Source organism: Micromys minutus, assembly GCF_963924665.1.
Source record: "Micromys minutus genome assembly, chromosome: 6".
Lineage (NCBI taxonomy): Eukaryota > Metazoa > Chordata > Mammalia > Rodentia > Muridae > Micromys > Micromys minutus.
The window spans coordinates 71574630-71588962 of NC_137975.1; the positions used below are offsets into that span (position 1 = coordinate 71574630).

General features: G+C 43.1%; 1 protein-coding gene across 2 annotated transcripts in view; it reads left to right on the forward strand.

Moving 5' to 3' along the window:
- Positions 1-14333, forward strand: part of ELMO1 (engulfment and cell motility 1) — a 318208-nt gene that overhangs the window by 192333 nt on the left and 111542 nt on the right. Inside the window, exon 1 of one of the 2 annotated variants that reach the window (XM_080918031.1) lies at positions 6090-6191. The exons of the other annotated variant lie outside the window; for it this stretch is intronic. The gene's annotated coding sequence lies outside the window, so the exon portion shown is untranslated. Of the gene's footprint in view, positions 1-6089; positions 6192-14333 lie in introns of those variants that run through there. 2 annotated transcript variants of the gene reach the window in all.

Sequence of the window (14333 nt, forward strand, 5' to 3'; positions counted from 1 at the left end):
TCAGAATGAGATTATCAAAGGCTAGTATTTTCTTCCTCAAAAGATGGAATTGCATCCATGGGTAAATTGATGTTTCAGGGTAAGGAAAGGTGGACTCCAACAAAGGCCTGGGAACCACTGTGTAGTGAGAGCCCCAAGGTCCCCTTTTCACACAGTAGTACAAAAGCTGTTTGCATTTTGCACAATTGATCGAGTATCTTCCCATTGACCCAATAGGCTTTTGATACCATATTGCCAGGGACACACTTGGCAACATTGAACTGAGAATGCGGGCATTTTCATTTCTTCCTTTTGGCACGATTCTCCCCAGCATTGAATTCTGGACACATTTCCCTAGCATATTTGGAAAACTTGAATTGGCAAGATGCTGAGGTTTGAAATTTTCCAGCTTTCCTTTCTAAGACACTCAGGACTGTTAAAAATGTGTCACACGAGTCGATAGGCCTTTCCCTCCTCTTTCCCATGGTCTTCAGGTAAGCTCATTCAATTTTGTCAAGTCTGCCTTGCTCTAAATGTCCCCTAACTATATCCTAATCTTGTGAGAGAAAAGTCACCTGTCATTTGGAGAAAGGAATGAAAGACAGTGCAGGTTGTAAAATGGGTTTGTATTTTGCTGATGTAGGGTTTCTTTTTCCACAGTATTTGTAGAATTTCCCTAGACCTTAGACATTTTTGAGAGAAATATCATCATAGCAAAGTTTAAAGGGATATCACTAGGTTAAAGCCTCATTTTGCATAACGTAGCCTTACATGCTGTGAGAATGACCTTGCTCTAGTGACTTGCTCTGGAGTTCTGAGGCCACAGGAATGCTATCTCCTCAGACAGATTTCTGACTCTTTGCCATGGCAGTCCCCTATCATTAGATAATGGTTGAAAACAAGGTACTGGAGTATACTGAACATCACTGTCTCCATTTGTAAACAGAGACTATGATAATAGCTTAGGAAGAACCTGTGCATTTATTTGCTGATAGTTCTGTGCACCAAGAGATGTCTAACCCTGTCAGAAAGAGCTTTCTGGCTTGGGACCTAAAGACGCAGTGACAGAGTATCAGGTTTTGTATGTTTTGTTTATAATTGTCTTTCCATGTAAGTGAGAAGCCCAATGTCTTTCCATGTATGAAATTATTCTATGGGCAGTTAGTAATCTTGCTTTCTATAGGCAAAACTATATTCTAGTATTTTTACCTAAAATTTTGCATGTATGCTTTGTATTTAAAATATATAAAGTAATCAGAGATGATGGTACTACTATTCAACCCAAATGACTGGCCAACTGTGTCACCCATGTCTCAGGAATGAGATAACCAAGTAAATGAAGCCAGAAATAACTATTTGGGTAGAGTTTCCATTCTGACCACGTAGCTTTAAAAACATGGTTTAGCCTAGGCTGTAGTAAGCTTGGTTTTGTTTTAGAAGTGAAATGTGTGTGTGTGTGTGTGTGTGTGTGTGTGTGTGTTTGTGTGTATGTGTGTGTGTGTGTGTGTGTGTGTGTGTGTGTGTGTGTGTGTGTGCGTGCGCGCGCGCACGCTCATATACATGTAAAGTGGGGGTGTCTTAAGAAGAGAAAGATGTGTTTGAAAATGAACTTACTGAGATACTCATATTTGTTTGGAATTTCATTAAAGCTCAGCTTTCCCCTCAAGACTGTTTAGAGAGAACTAGCCACCCAAAGACAGAGCCACGCAGCAGAGCTGTATTTTGAACTGTGAGGTCATCCCCACCGCATTCATTGTAGTGATTCACACGTGTCTGGATGAAGTAGATGCTGAAGGTGGAGAAGCAACATGTTTGGGAGAGAGAGTTTGGGAACAGATGGGTTAACTGTTATTTCTTTGTGATAAAGAGAATTGTCATTTTTCATCGTTTAATGCGTAGTGTAACACGAATCAGGTTTGTTTTTGTTTTTTGTAAATTTGAATGTTACTTTAGAAAGTGTTTTGTAGCAGTTGTAGTTTTTTTGGGGGGGAGAACAGTTTGTCAACTAACAGAACTTTTTTAGTTTATAAAATTTAAAAGCATTAGAAAGATATTAATTATGTCAGAATTGATGCAGTATATAAGTCATGGTTTGGGGAAGAAATCAAACTTAGAATCTGCCTGAGAACTTACAGGAGTAGGGTACTGGCACTGTTGACCTAGATTGGAATAACAAACACCTGCTCAGTGTGTGATTCCAGTAGGAAGAAGCATCTTTCGACCATTAAAGATATCCAGGGACTCGAATTCTGCTGTGCACAGCACTTCTAAAATCTGCATGTGTCCTTCTCATCCCACAACTTAGTGAGGATGATGAAGAGCAAGTTGCCTTAAAAAAAGCAGCCAACCTGTGACCTACGGAACAGGACAGGACAGGACTCCATGGGAAGTCAAGGATGTGTCCTAGGGGACTATGTCTGAGGAAGGGCCTCTTTGGAAATATCAGTGAAACTGGTTGCTTTTCTAAACTAGTTTAAGTAGCCTTTGAATACATAAATAAGAGCAAATCCATGGAACTGAAGCTTTTTAGAAATAGTTGCTGACAAACTTTGCATTTCGACTTAAAAGTTAGTTTTGGAGTGACGATGTAATCTGGCTGATCTAAAAAACGTTCTACCTTTAGGGTTAATATGTTTCTGCATCAAAAGTGGACATTTGCATGTTTGAAACAAGGTCTGAGGATAGGAGTAGGCCAGTGTCCTTACAGTAGAGCAGTCAGCAAAGCTGACCGCTAGAAAAGCTGCACTGACAATGGCTCCCGAAATCTAAAGAGGCTTCTGGAAATCCCCAGGCTTCTTCATGAGCCCGTTAACTAGAACAGGTACTGAGCACCGTGGGATGCTGGCTACTCACCTCAGCTAATGTTAGGCAAATGATGCAATAGGAATGTGCGATCCCCATGATACAATTGACCTTGCTTTTTGGTTTTTTTAAGAATGGGTCTTTGGAGATGACCTGAAATAGTGAGACACACACACCAACTTCAAAACTAATGCCCCTTTGCATGATATACACTGAAATCAAATCTGGGGCTCATTTTATTTTTCTCTGTGCAAGCATGTCTGTGGTGACCATCAAGCTGAGTTGTTTCTAAGAATCCTCTAGAGTTCTTGGGACCCTGTTCCATAAAGTCCTGGTTTAGAAGAGTCAGTGAAACCCAAAATTTGTACTTTAATATGGACTTTCATACAGATGGTTGGCATGGAGCATGCCTAGAAAAACTGAAACCAAAATCCTTTAGTTCAAATAACAGCTCTACCTCTTAATGTTTTTGGAACTGTGTTCAAATTGTTCAACCTTTTAAGACTTCAGTTCATCTGTCTACATAATAAAGATAGTGCTACTTCTCAGGTTTTCAACTACATCTTTTTGGTTGATCAAGGTAAAATGCTTAAGATGTTTCCCAGAGTGATTGGTAAGCTTAGTCCTACTTATTTGACCAAGCCAACAAATTAAGAATATCTCAAAATAGATTCTTTTAATCACATTGATATTCCGTTGGCATACCGTTGAACTTCACTGAGAGACCCACAAAGTTGATATGTTGGTGAGCAAGAAGTTATCTAATGGGCTGTCATTGCTTTAATGGTGACTATCAATGCTTACAGAATAAAACCTGACCTTTCACCTGGCATCCAGGACCCCACTTGCCTCACCTCACACTGGCTTCCTCACCCTCACTACATCTATTCTCATGTGCATTCCTCCACCTTTTCCTAGACCCCAAGCTCCTAGCATAAGCCCTGTGTGGGCCTGTTCCATATATCAGCTCGTTAACATTGATCCTGTGGTACTTCATATCCTGGCTCAGAACACACTCCTACTAAGAGACACTTCCTGACCTCACTAGGTCAGACCCACCTCCTGTGCTCATTGCAAATATAGCTCAGATCTCTCCGGCACATCCACAGCTATGCTCTATTATGTTAGTTGGCTGTACTCAGGACTGAGAGCTGAGGGCAGACACTATGTCATTTGGTTGTATCACCAGCCTAAATTCCTGACACAAACAGCTGCTGAAAAATACTGAATTTTGTTCGATGGAGGATCTAGGTTGAATGGCATGCTTCTGCATACGACAAACTGGATATTTGGATGTTTTCAACGAGGTAACGGGCATGAGATTGGGCCAGTGGCCTTGGAATAGAGGAATTAGCAAGGCTGATTACAAGAAAATATGCACTGTCCACAGCCCCAGGAATCTGAAGACAGTGTGGGGAAATTGCTAGTAGTGGGTCTACCCAGTAAGGAGTTCTTCCCAACTTCACCGTGGCATAAAGAGAACAAGTGGAACATCAGGGTCTTCAAGGAGCAGATCTAATGTGATCACAGGGCAGAGCTGAACTCCATGGAATGGAAGGTGTGGGAGTTGGGCCACTAGTCACTCTCATTTTTAATAAAGAAAAGAAGAAAGGGATCTCAGAGCTACCGTTTCTTAGGAACAGAGGGTGTTGTGCTAAGCATGTAAGTCACTTTTCTGCCAGAGCCAGAGACATGCGATGAGCCATCAGAGTCTCCGCGCTGTCAAAAGCATGCTATGTGTAATTGTCACAAAGGTGTCATGCTTGCAAAGACCTTTGTGAAACAGATGGTTGGCCATGGGGATACGGGGATACTGACCCTGACAGTAGATCCACTTAGGCCTTAGCTTCTATTCCTTGTCATTGTCATTTTTTATATATGTAGACATGTATGTCAGGGCATAGCCTTTTTCATGTGTATCATTTTCCTAACATGTAGGCATGCATGTGAGAGGCAGATGTCTTAGATTTCCCTCTATAAGGAATAGCGCCATTCATGCTATATTATTGCTCAGTGGCGGCCCCTGCTGTTAAGGAGACAGACAGCAGCACACACAGCATCAAACATTAATTCTGATCATGCCATGCATGCCAGGAGAATTTCAAGAGAGCAGGAGGGGAAGGGATGGGAGGGATGAAAATGTGCTGAGAAAATGAAGGGAGGTCTCTCGTGTCTGAGGTGCTTTGATGAAATGCTGGTGCAGGAGGGAGCTTAACCTAAAGACTTTGTGTTCACAAGAGCCTCCTGATTCAGCCATCTCAACATGCAAAGGGCTTGCTAGAAACCAAGAAAACCCTTTGCGAGAGGCAACAGCGCAAACTTTTCTTTGGGGTTTTCCAGGGCTATAATGTAATGATTTAAAGATAGCCCACTCATCTGCTAGGTTAGACATTTTTATAGATTTTAATTAGAAGTGGAGGCTGTTTAGATTCAACTGCATCTTGAATTGGAATTAGAGGAGTGTAGATCCTCTTGTGGGACCCCTGCTAGGATGAACGTCCCTCCTCACCATGTGTGTGTGTGTGTGTGTGTGTGTGTGTGTGTGTGTTTCTGGGTGTGTGTTTCTGGGTGTGTGAGCATCCCTGAAGCACATGCTGTATTTTACAAAGCAAGGCGGTTACGTAGCATTTCTGTCTAGAAACTGTAGTGGAGAGAAGGTGGAAGTATGCATTACAATCAAATAAAAGTAGAGGGGGGCAGAGATGAGATTGTAGTTGATTATGGGTCTGGCAGCAGATGTTCTACACGAATCCAACTCGCTGCAGCCAGTCTGTTTCCATGGCAACAGAATCAGTAATTATTGAGCCCTGGCACTCCCCCCACCCTCCTTTCTACCAAGGTGGAGGCTGATGAATGTAAACTATCTCCCGCTCCTTCTTGTTCCTCTTCTTTCCCTCTTTTTTCCATTTTTCATAGGAAAAAGTAGAGGTTTTGTGGAGAACTAAGAAAGGGAGCTGTTTGTGTCTTGATAAAGACTGAAGAAATCAAACTGCAAGTAACCTCTTTCCTTGTGATACTATCAGATCAGAGAAAATCTCTTCCCAGAAAAGCCGATGATCTCTGAAGATGCTAAATAAATGAGCAGGAGTTTCCCTGAAATGGAAGCTCCCTTTGATTGGCTGATCTTTTCACAACTCCTGCCAATCGGAGCACCCCTGGGCTTCAGCTCCATAAACATAAGCAAAGCTACATGCTTATTCTTCTGGACTTGGAGCGTATTCCATCCGAAGGTGTGCAGTGGGTCTCTGTTCACATGGCTCAACTGGAAACCTGTTTCTTGAACAAGCGTACTGGGGAGCCATCTGGTCTTTCAGCACACTGTCCTACAGGGGCACAACTCTAAGTCATATTTGCGGCAGCAGCTCAGAAGCACTATATGTCATTGGGGACGATGGACTTACAGAAGCTTGGTGAGTAAATCTTTGTCTTACACATCTGTGCACTGGTATTATCAGGCTGAGACAGAAGGCAGCTTTGTTCTATTGTCTGCCAAGGAAGCCGAATTGGAAGGAGCCTGTGGAAGAACACCCATGCAAAGGCTCCCATGATATGGGAGACTATTTCAAAAGGCTTTTTGCTTTGTTTGATTCCGGTAGTATTTGTAGTTGATTGTAAATTATATTCGGATGTTGGCCATCTAGTTAGGATTAGTGTGAGGAGTGGAGTTGTGTTCTGTCTCCCTGGGTACTGATGCATTTCAAAGAAAATGTGTTTAAAACCACATTAGTAAGAATTAACCCCGTGGAGTGGTGGAAGGGAGAAATGGCATGGGTACAGGGCTGGAAGCTGCCAGGTTTATAGCTGACGTTTGCATTGAGAAGAGAGGTGTTATTAGAATGATCGGTCACTCTTCAGAACCCTGGCCACAGAAGGAAGCATCTCTTCCCCCTGTACTACTGTTCTCAGTTTCAGAAATGTGCAACCGGGCTAGGTCATGTCTTTGCCCCTTTTCAGGAACCAGTGTCCAACAGAAATTTGCTTTTTCAAATCAATTTCAGAGATGAGTTGAGATGCGGGCAGAAGGATTTTAGCAGCCAGAAAGCATGTGTGAGGGGGCTCTGTGTTACATCTCTCTAACATCGGAAACCCAGAGGGTTTGCAAAGTTACGTTTGAGCACTGGCTCTGTACCAGAACCGGAATGCTTTGTGCAAACTGCTCTGCTCCTTGGGGTTTAATTTTCTGAAACCAGTCATGAAATTTGCCGTGTTCGGTAGTCACAGATCAGTGCTGTGAAAGAGCGGTGAAGATCAGCATGGGGAGGAAAGGTCACTGCCCTTGCAGACCTTCTAGCTGCAAACCTAAAAAGTATACATGTCAGGAGGAAGCCCGGCACAATGCAGAATTCCACAGGAACTATGGTCTTGGCACGCTCGAGAGGGAAGGTGTTGCCTTCAGCTTGGACGCAGAGAGCAGGGCTGAACTTGAGTTTCCATCTCTGCTTCAGGTCTGTTCTCTTGACTCTGACATTTGAGGCTTCATGAGTGTTGCTTTTTATGAGAATGTGGTTCCTGACCTTAAGTCAGGAAAATGCTGTTGCATCTTTGGAATCTTTATGGGGGTGGAGGATAAAGCATTATCACTGAATTTGTAAAGAAAACCATTCTAAAGAGTGGTACCCAGGGATGTATTGATTGGGACCTTTAAAAGAATGTCCTTTTGCTAAAGAGTGTTGTGGCTCTTCACGTGGAGGTAAAATGGAAATAGCTGTGTCCAGAGTGGGAATCTGTGACAGACTGATAAAGACACAAAAGAACTAGGAAGGCTCTGCTTGTCTGAGTCTTGGAGAGGGCATTGGATGGAACAGATCTGCTCTGGCCATCGGAGAAACAGAAGTGACACTGGGGAGCAGGGAGGATTTCCTGACCGTGGCTGACAGCACACTGGTGACACGGCCATCCAGCAGAGCCATGACCTGTTCCTTAGCTGATGTTCTCTCTAGGCATGCAGGCTAGCCTCTGATCCTGAGGCTGCATATGGTCGGATGAATTGTGTCTCCCACCTGATCAAAGGCACATGTCTCTGTGTGACTTAACTCTTCCTGAAGCTTCTCCCTCTGGCATCTGTTTCAGACCAGGCACAGGGTTGAGGAAGGCTGGTTTCTCATGGATCTCCTTTCAGGAACAGTCCATCCAACTTCTGCCCCATCTCTATCCCAAGAGTATCATTTCACATGGGGGGGGATGCTGGGGGGGGGGAATGCTGGGACCTGTTGGCAAGAACGAGAGAAGAAAGCAGCCTTTTATGGAAGAAGTAAAAACTGTTTCCGGGAAATTCTAAAAGTGTAGTTCACAACTTATTTTTGGATCCTGGAACTCTTTCAGAAAGCCACGAGCCTCCTACCTGTCCCTCACTCCCCCCAGGAAAAGACATTTTGCATAATTCACTCACACTTTGATAACAAGCTGTTTCTGGGGAGAACGAGATGCCTGATCTGAGGAATAGCAAACAAGTTTTACACACAAAGTCCTCATCAACTTTTTTTCTTTTTCTGAGTGTGAGTACTACCGACTCCTGCATCCCCTTCTCCACCAACCTTCCTGCTGTTAGCAGTGAGGCTGACTTCTGAATGAGGTTCTCAGTGTCATCAGTCACTGCTGGAGTTAAATGTCTTAGGGATAGAACTGCAGCTCAGTGGTAGAGGGTTTTGTGTGCATGAGGCCCTGGAGCCAATGGCTGCAATGGTATTCTGTCTGCTGAGCTTGGTGAGTTGTTGACGGAGCAGAGTTGTGGGGTTGGTGCTGTAACTGTTTCTTTGGTGTTAGGGTAGAGACTGGGCCTGGTGACTATTCTCTTCATTCCTGAGAGAGAATGCTGCTTCCCATTGCTTCTTCCTGCCATCCACAGACTGTGGGATGTTGCAGAGATAAAGGTACAGACAGAAATACAATAATCATGTAGTTAATCTTTTGAAGATCACGAAGTTACACAGTCGGCACGGAAAAGACCACAAACATGTCAAATCTCATTCCTGAGATTAGGTATTGAGAACATGCACAACAGTTCTTCACTTTCCCCATCAATTGTAATAAAATTGATCACAAGATGCCTGCTAGCATTTGATTGTCACTGTGTGCCCAGTATAATTATGTGCTTCAGAAATGGAAGACAAATGTGATCCTCACAGTATCCCTATTATAGTATATTTTATTAATTCTTTGAGAATTCCGTACAGTGTATTTTAGTGACATTCACCCTTCACACTTCTCCCTCTCACTCTTCCCAGCTCCACCCCTGAGCTCTTTAATCCCCTCCCAACTTTGTGTCCTCTTTGCATTTTTTAATAATGCACTGAATCTAGCTTGTGCTGCACACATACTCATGAGTGTGCAGCATGGCCGGCCTAATAGGGTCTACATCCTTAAAGAAAATCGACTCTCTGACCCGAAATGCCACCAGTTGTCTGTAGCTCATCAGTAAGGGATTGGGGCTCAAGAGCCTCTCCCCATCCATGGTATGATGCTGACCAGCTTGTTATTTTTGAAGTTCTGTGCAGGCAGGTTGCTGGGAGGCCAGCAGTGCAGTAGGGTCCTGGCATGTCTACAAGAGACTGTTTTCGCTCTGCTCCTCTTTGATCTCTTCCTTGCACAGTCTTTCTGCTCCCTCCTCTTCGGTGTCCTTGATCATTAGCTGGAGAGTGTTTTGGATGTAGAAATGTGCTATTTGTGGATGAGGGTTCCACTCACACATACGCACATCACTTTAGTCGGCTGTGAATTTATGCATTAATTGCTGTCCGTGGCATAAAGAAATTTCTCTGAAGAGAACAGAAAGTTGCAGTAACGTGGGGGAATAGACAAAGTAACAGGGAGTTTGATACATCTTCTTTGAGCAAAGTCTCACTCCTAGTAATCTCCATCCAGGGGCTTAACTGGACTTTGAGAGACTGGGAAAACAGAGACACGTGTCTCACTTTCTCTGTAAACCATGGCTGGCCTAGAACTCAGAGAGGTCCATCTCCCTTTGACTTCTGAGTACTGGGATGACTGGTGTATGCTGCCACGCCAAGCCTGGGCTATTTTAAATGCCTGCTTCACAAATGAAAATATTGAGCCGACAAAATAGTATAGACCTTGCCCTGTCCATCCTTCTAAAATCTGGTAAGCTCCTGATTTCATACACTGGTTCATTAAGTGCTGTATTTATAGATGGAAAGAAGGTGAGTAGATGGGGAAGAAGTGTTTGTCTGTCTGATTGGAGTCATTCTGCTGATGGGGATTAAACAACCATCCAAATTTACATCAAATGAAAAATGGCGGTCTGAAATGGTTGGTTGCAAGACTAATAATGCCATCAAGCGAGAACATTTCAAGCTAAGCAAGCTAAGTAAGGACGGTCACTCAGTTCCTCTTTGGGTGACACCCTTAAATCATTGTATGATGCATAGCTGCTGGCATGTTCACATCACTGGATTCAGTGATGTAGGAAATGAGCTTTTCTGGGCTTCTGGGGAGAAGCTTCAGAGTCTTACTGTTGCCCATATCTGCTTAGCTTGTGTATCCTATGAATGATTGCAGAGATCAGAACAGTAGTAAGAATGGGGCGGGGAAACCTGGGGGCTCGGCGAGTGCTATGGTTGGGAATCACCTGAGCTCTGAAGCTTTCTGAAGATGGGGACTCACGCATGCAGAGTGATGAAGCAACCGAGGTCTCATAGAAGAATAGTGTTGGAAATCATTTGATGAAATTGTTTTCAAAGCACATTCCACAGAGTCTTAGGGAGAGCTGATGGCTGTTTGCTTATTGTAGAGCTCACGGGGCAGATGTCCTCCTCACCCACACCCACAGAGCATCCATACCCCCACTTCTGTTTTATACAGTGACATCCACAATGGAAATGCATTAATGAAAAATGAAAGAGAAAAGGTTAGCTTACCAGGAAAAAAAAAAAAGCTATTGATCTTGTAAAAAATTTCCCATTCAACATATAAAGCTAAAGATAGTACCATGAGGAAGCTTGCACTGCCAAATGGGATGGAAATCTTTAGTGGTTTGCTTAACAAACCTGATCCAGCTGCTATCTATTCCAATATTCTGAACTTTCTAGTGTGCCTACTAGGTATGCATGAACATTTTAATAATTCCAGAAAAACTACATTGGCAGATATCTTTATGGACCAGTATTCTCCAATACAAAGTATATCCAGTTATGTATGAATTAAAAGCTGTTCATAATCACCTTAAGAAGCAGGTCAGGTAGTTACAGTAAAATATTACTGAACCCAATATGTCCAACATCTCATTTTAGTATAACTATACAATTATTTTCAAATATTTATGTTGGATTTTTCTGGTTGGATCTTTGATATTTTCTTTGAATTATTATAGCCCAACCCAATTTGAGTATGGATTTTGCACTTTTATTTTTTGTTTTCATTTCTTAAAATTTATGATGGGAAAAGCAGATTTGTGTGTTATTTCTCGCACATTTCCTAGTAAATAAATTGAGTATCTGATGATCTTGGGCTTTATTTATTTATTTTTTTAATTTTCAACTAGCCCAAACCAAATGAAGTAGAAATGTATTTGCACAGCCGAGTTACCCTCCAGACCACCACAGTCAGAGACAACATTCAGACCGGAGCCTCATAGCGCTCTAAGCAGACACTGAGTCATTCACTCCCGTGAGTCTGTCATCATGCGACAGGGTCGGTCCTCTCTGCCTTTCGGGAGGTTTCTGGAAGATGCTCTGATAACATCTGGATATGGCCGCCGTAAACATGTGTAAGCATTGCCCTTATCGGCGTCTTCTCAGCCACATGGCAGGCGCCTGGCGTAGCTATGTCTTGATCTCGGATGCATTGCTGGACATGGGGAATTAGAAGCATGCCTGCTCCTTTTGCAGAAAATCAACATTGTTCCTTTTGTGGCATCTTTCAGTCCTTAAATATCTTGTCCTTTAACCATAGCTCCCTTGTCATTGTGCTTTCCCTGATATTACAGCAGAAGGCCGAAGACTGGGTAATTTGTGGTGAAAAGAAATTTCACAAAGTGCAGTGAGGTGTCAGCATGTGGTGAGCCCATGACATGAGAGAGCATGTGTGGTCTACTCTTCCTTCTTTTATCTAGCCATTCCTGCCCCTTAGGTCCTTACCTAGCCTGAATTGCCTCCCCAAGACCCACGTAACATCAACATCTGAATTAGAGGATTGAGATTATAATGCAGGAACTTTGGTGAACACATTCAAACCCTAGCATTTCTGGATTCAGGATAGAATGTGGATTTAATTTCAGTTATATGCAAATCGTCCTCAAGAAGGTAACCCCATAGCAAACAGATAAATCCTACAAAGGTGAGAACAAATGAAGACCCGAGAGCAGATTAATTGCTATTATCCTTTTCAATTCCTGGGTTTGTTTAGCTGGGAACTATTGACTTTATCGACCTGGTCTTAAAACTCGTACCTTCCACACCAGATGTCTCCTTACAGAAGATATTTTAAATGTAAAAACTAACCTTGAGTGTTCAAACTCTCTAATAATAAAGTAAAAATTATACTGATAAGGTTTCTTAGCCTAGTCTCAACCCCCTGGAAATGTCCCAAATGGATGGTTTCAGCCAAACCTGGTGACTGGAAGAATGAAGTTCACTCTAAGCTCTGTCCTCTCCTACCTCCCTAAAATAAGCAGCAGCATTTATAGCTATACAAAAAAAAATTCCATATGGTGCAATAATATCTGAAGCTTAGGGAAACCTTCTGGTCCAAAAGTCTCCATCTCTTGCATGTAGCACCGAATGTCCACAGAGAAGGTCTAGCGTGCTTCAACACTAAGCGGGCCTTTGTTGAAATGAATTGGATGTTTTCCTTATGATTTTTTTATCCTTATGGCTTGACTGGACCTTCTTCCCTGAGGCAGCACATGCAGGCTAGGCAGAGAAAACTTGACTCTAACTACAGCATGAGTCACTTTGCGTATCTGCTGGTATTTGACCAAGCGAAGAGCTAAAGTAATGGAGGAAGGTGGGATTTGAGGGCAGAGGCCCAGAGACACAGCTGTCCATCACCCACATAAGATTAGTGTTCCATCACTTATCTCTGAATCACTACAATGTCTGAAGTCTGCTTATTCGATGCTTTCCCTTGAGCAACCTGAGAGAGTCCTGAATCCAGGACCAAGCCAGTTACAGCACAAATGTATAATCTAAGGCCTCTGGTTATGCCTCTAGACCATTAGCTAACTTCTGCGAGTGACTTGACCTAGCTTCTTCTGCATCTTTATGTGGATAAGGGCAAGTTTAGACCTCATGATGTATGTGCAAAATAGGCGTCAAATTTTCTGAAAGTTCTGCACCCATGTTCCAGTGATTCTAGCCATCTGTGTGTGTGTGTGTGTGTGTGTGTGTGTACCTAGCTAGAGCCTCAGAACTCTTCTTAATGCAGAACCATGCCACCTGCAGCTGAAATCAGAATTGGCTAATAGCTGAAGTAGATTTTTAATTCTTGTCCTCTTTTTTCTACTCCGATGCCTCAGTCAAGGCTTTGCCGTGGAGCACACAGGGAATTTTCATCAGTGCCGGGCTTCAGAGATAAGGTGGCATCAGCTCTTTCTTCATCCTCTTGCTCATCTGCTCTGTAGAGGTACTGCATTCTGACAGGGAGGGCTGTAGGCTGGCACTTTGGGAGTTCACTTTTCTTTGCCTTTGAGCTGTAAGTGATGAGAGACCTGTCAAGGAAAACGGTTCCCTGGCATCATTCCCAGACCTGGAAGCATAATGAAATAAAGTTTCCTTCTGACTCAGTTGGAATTCTTGCTGCTAAACATTGAAGATAGCATCTGGAGTATAGCTACCATCCACTCTGATGCTGGGAAAGAAACATTCATTAGTAAATGGAACTTGGACCTTCTTACTGGCAGCCCAAGTCAAAGACCTTCAGAGCAACTCCTTTCAAACCAGAGTCATCTAGGCCACACCCCAGGGCATACAGTAGAGCCTACCCACTTGAAATGCTATTTCAGAGGTTTTACCACGAACAGAGGGTGGAATCAAAATGGTTCTGAAATCCAGCCACACAGCTCATGTTCCCTAGGTCAAGATAACTTCTCAGTGTCAAAGGGCTCTGCACTTGAGAGTTGGAATCAAGGTGTAAGAACATCACATTTTATTCCCTTGGGGCTTCTTCTGACATCTCTGCAAAGGCCAGACCTCCCTCCCCACAAATCATCTTCAGTAACATCTTATGACTTCTTTGAAATGTCCAAAGAACTGTGTAGATAGGCTTTGTAAGTTCTCTGGAACCTTGGGTTCCTTGCTTGCTTGTAAAAACAAAACCAAAGGCATAGTTCATGGAGAGAGGAAGAACACTTAAATTATAAAAAAAATAATGTCCATGTGACTTGCTATGCAGTTGTGTGTGTGCTGTATTTCGTCAAGCAGGGCTGACTACACTCACACTCAGGTCAAAGCTCCTTATTTGTCCACACCTCATGCAGAATGGCTGCTTTTGTTGTCGAAGACTCTCCCTTCCTCAGGTCATTTTTGTACATCCATCTAAAAGCCCTCTGCTCAAAATAGCAATGGAGGCCGCACAGACTGAGCTGGAGTAATACTTAC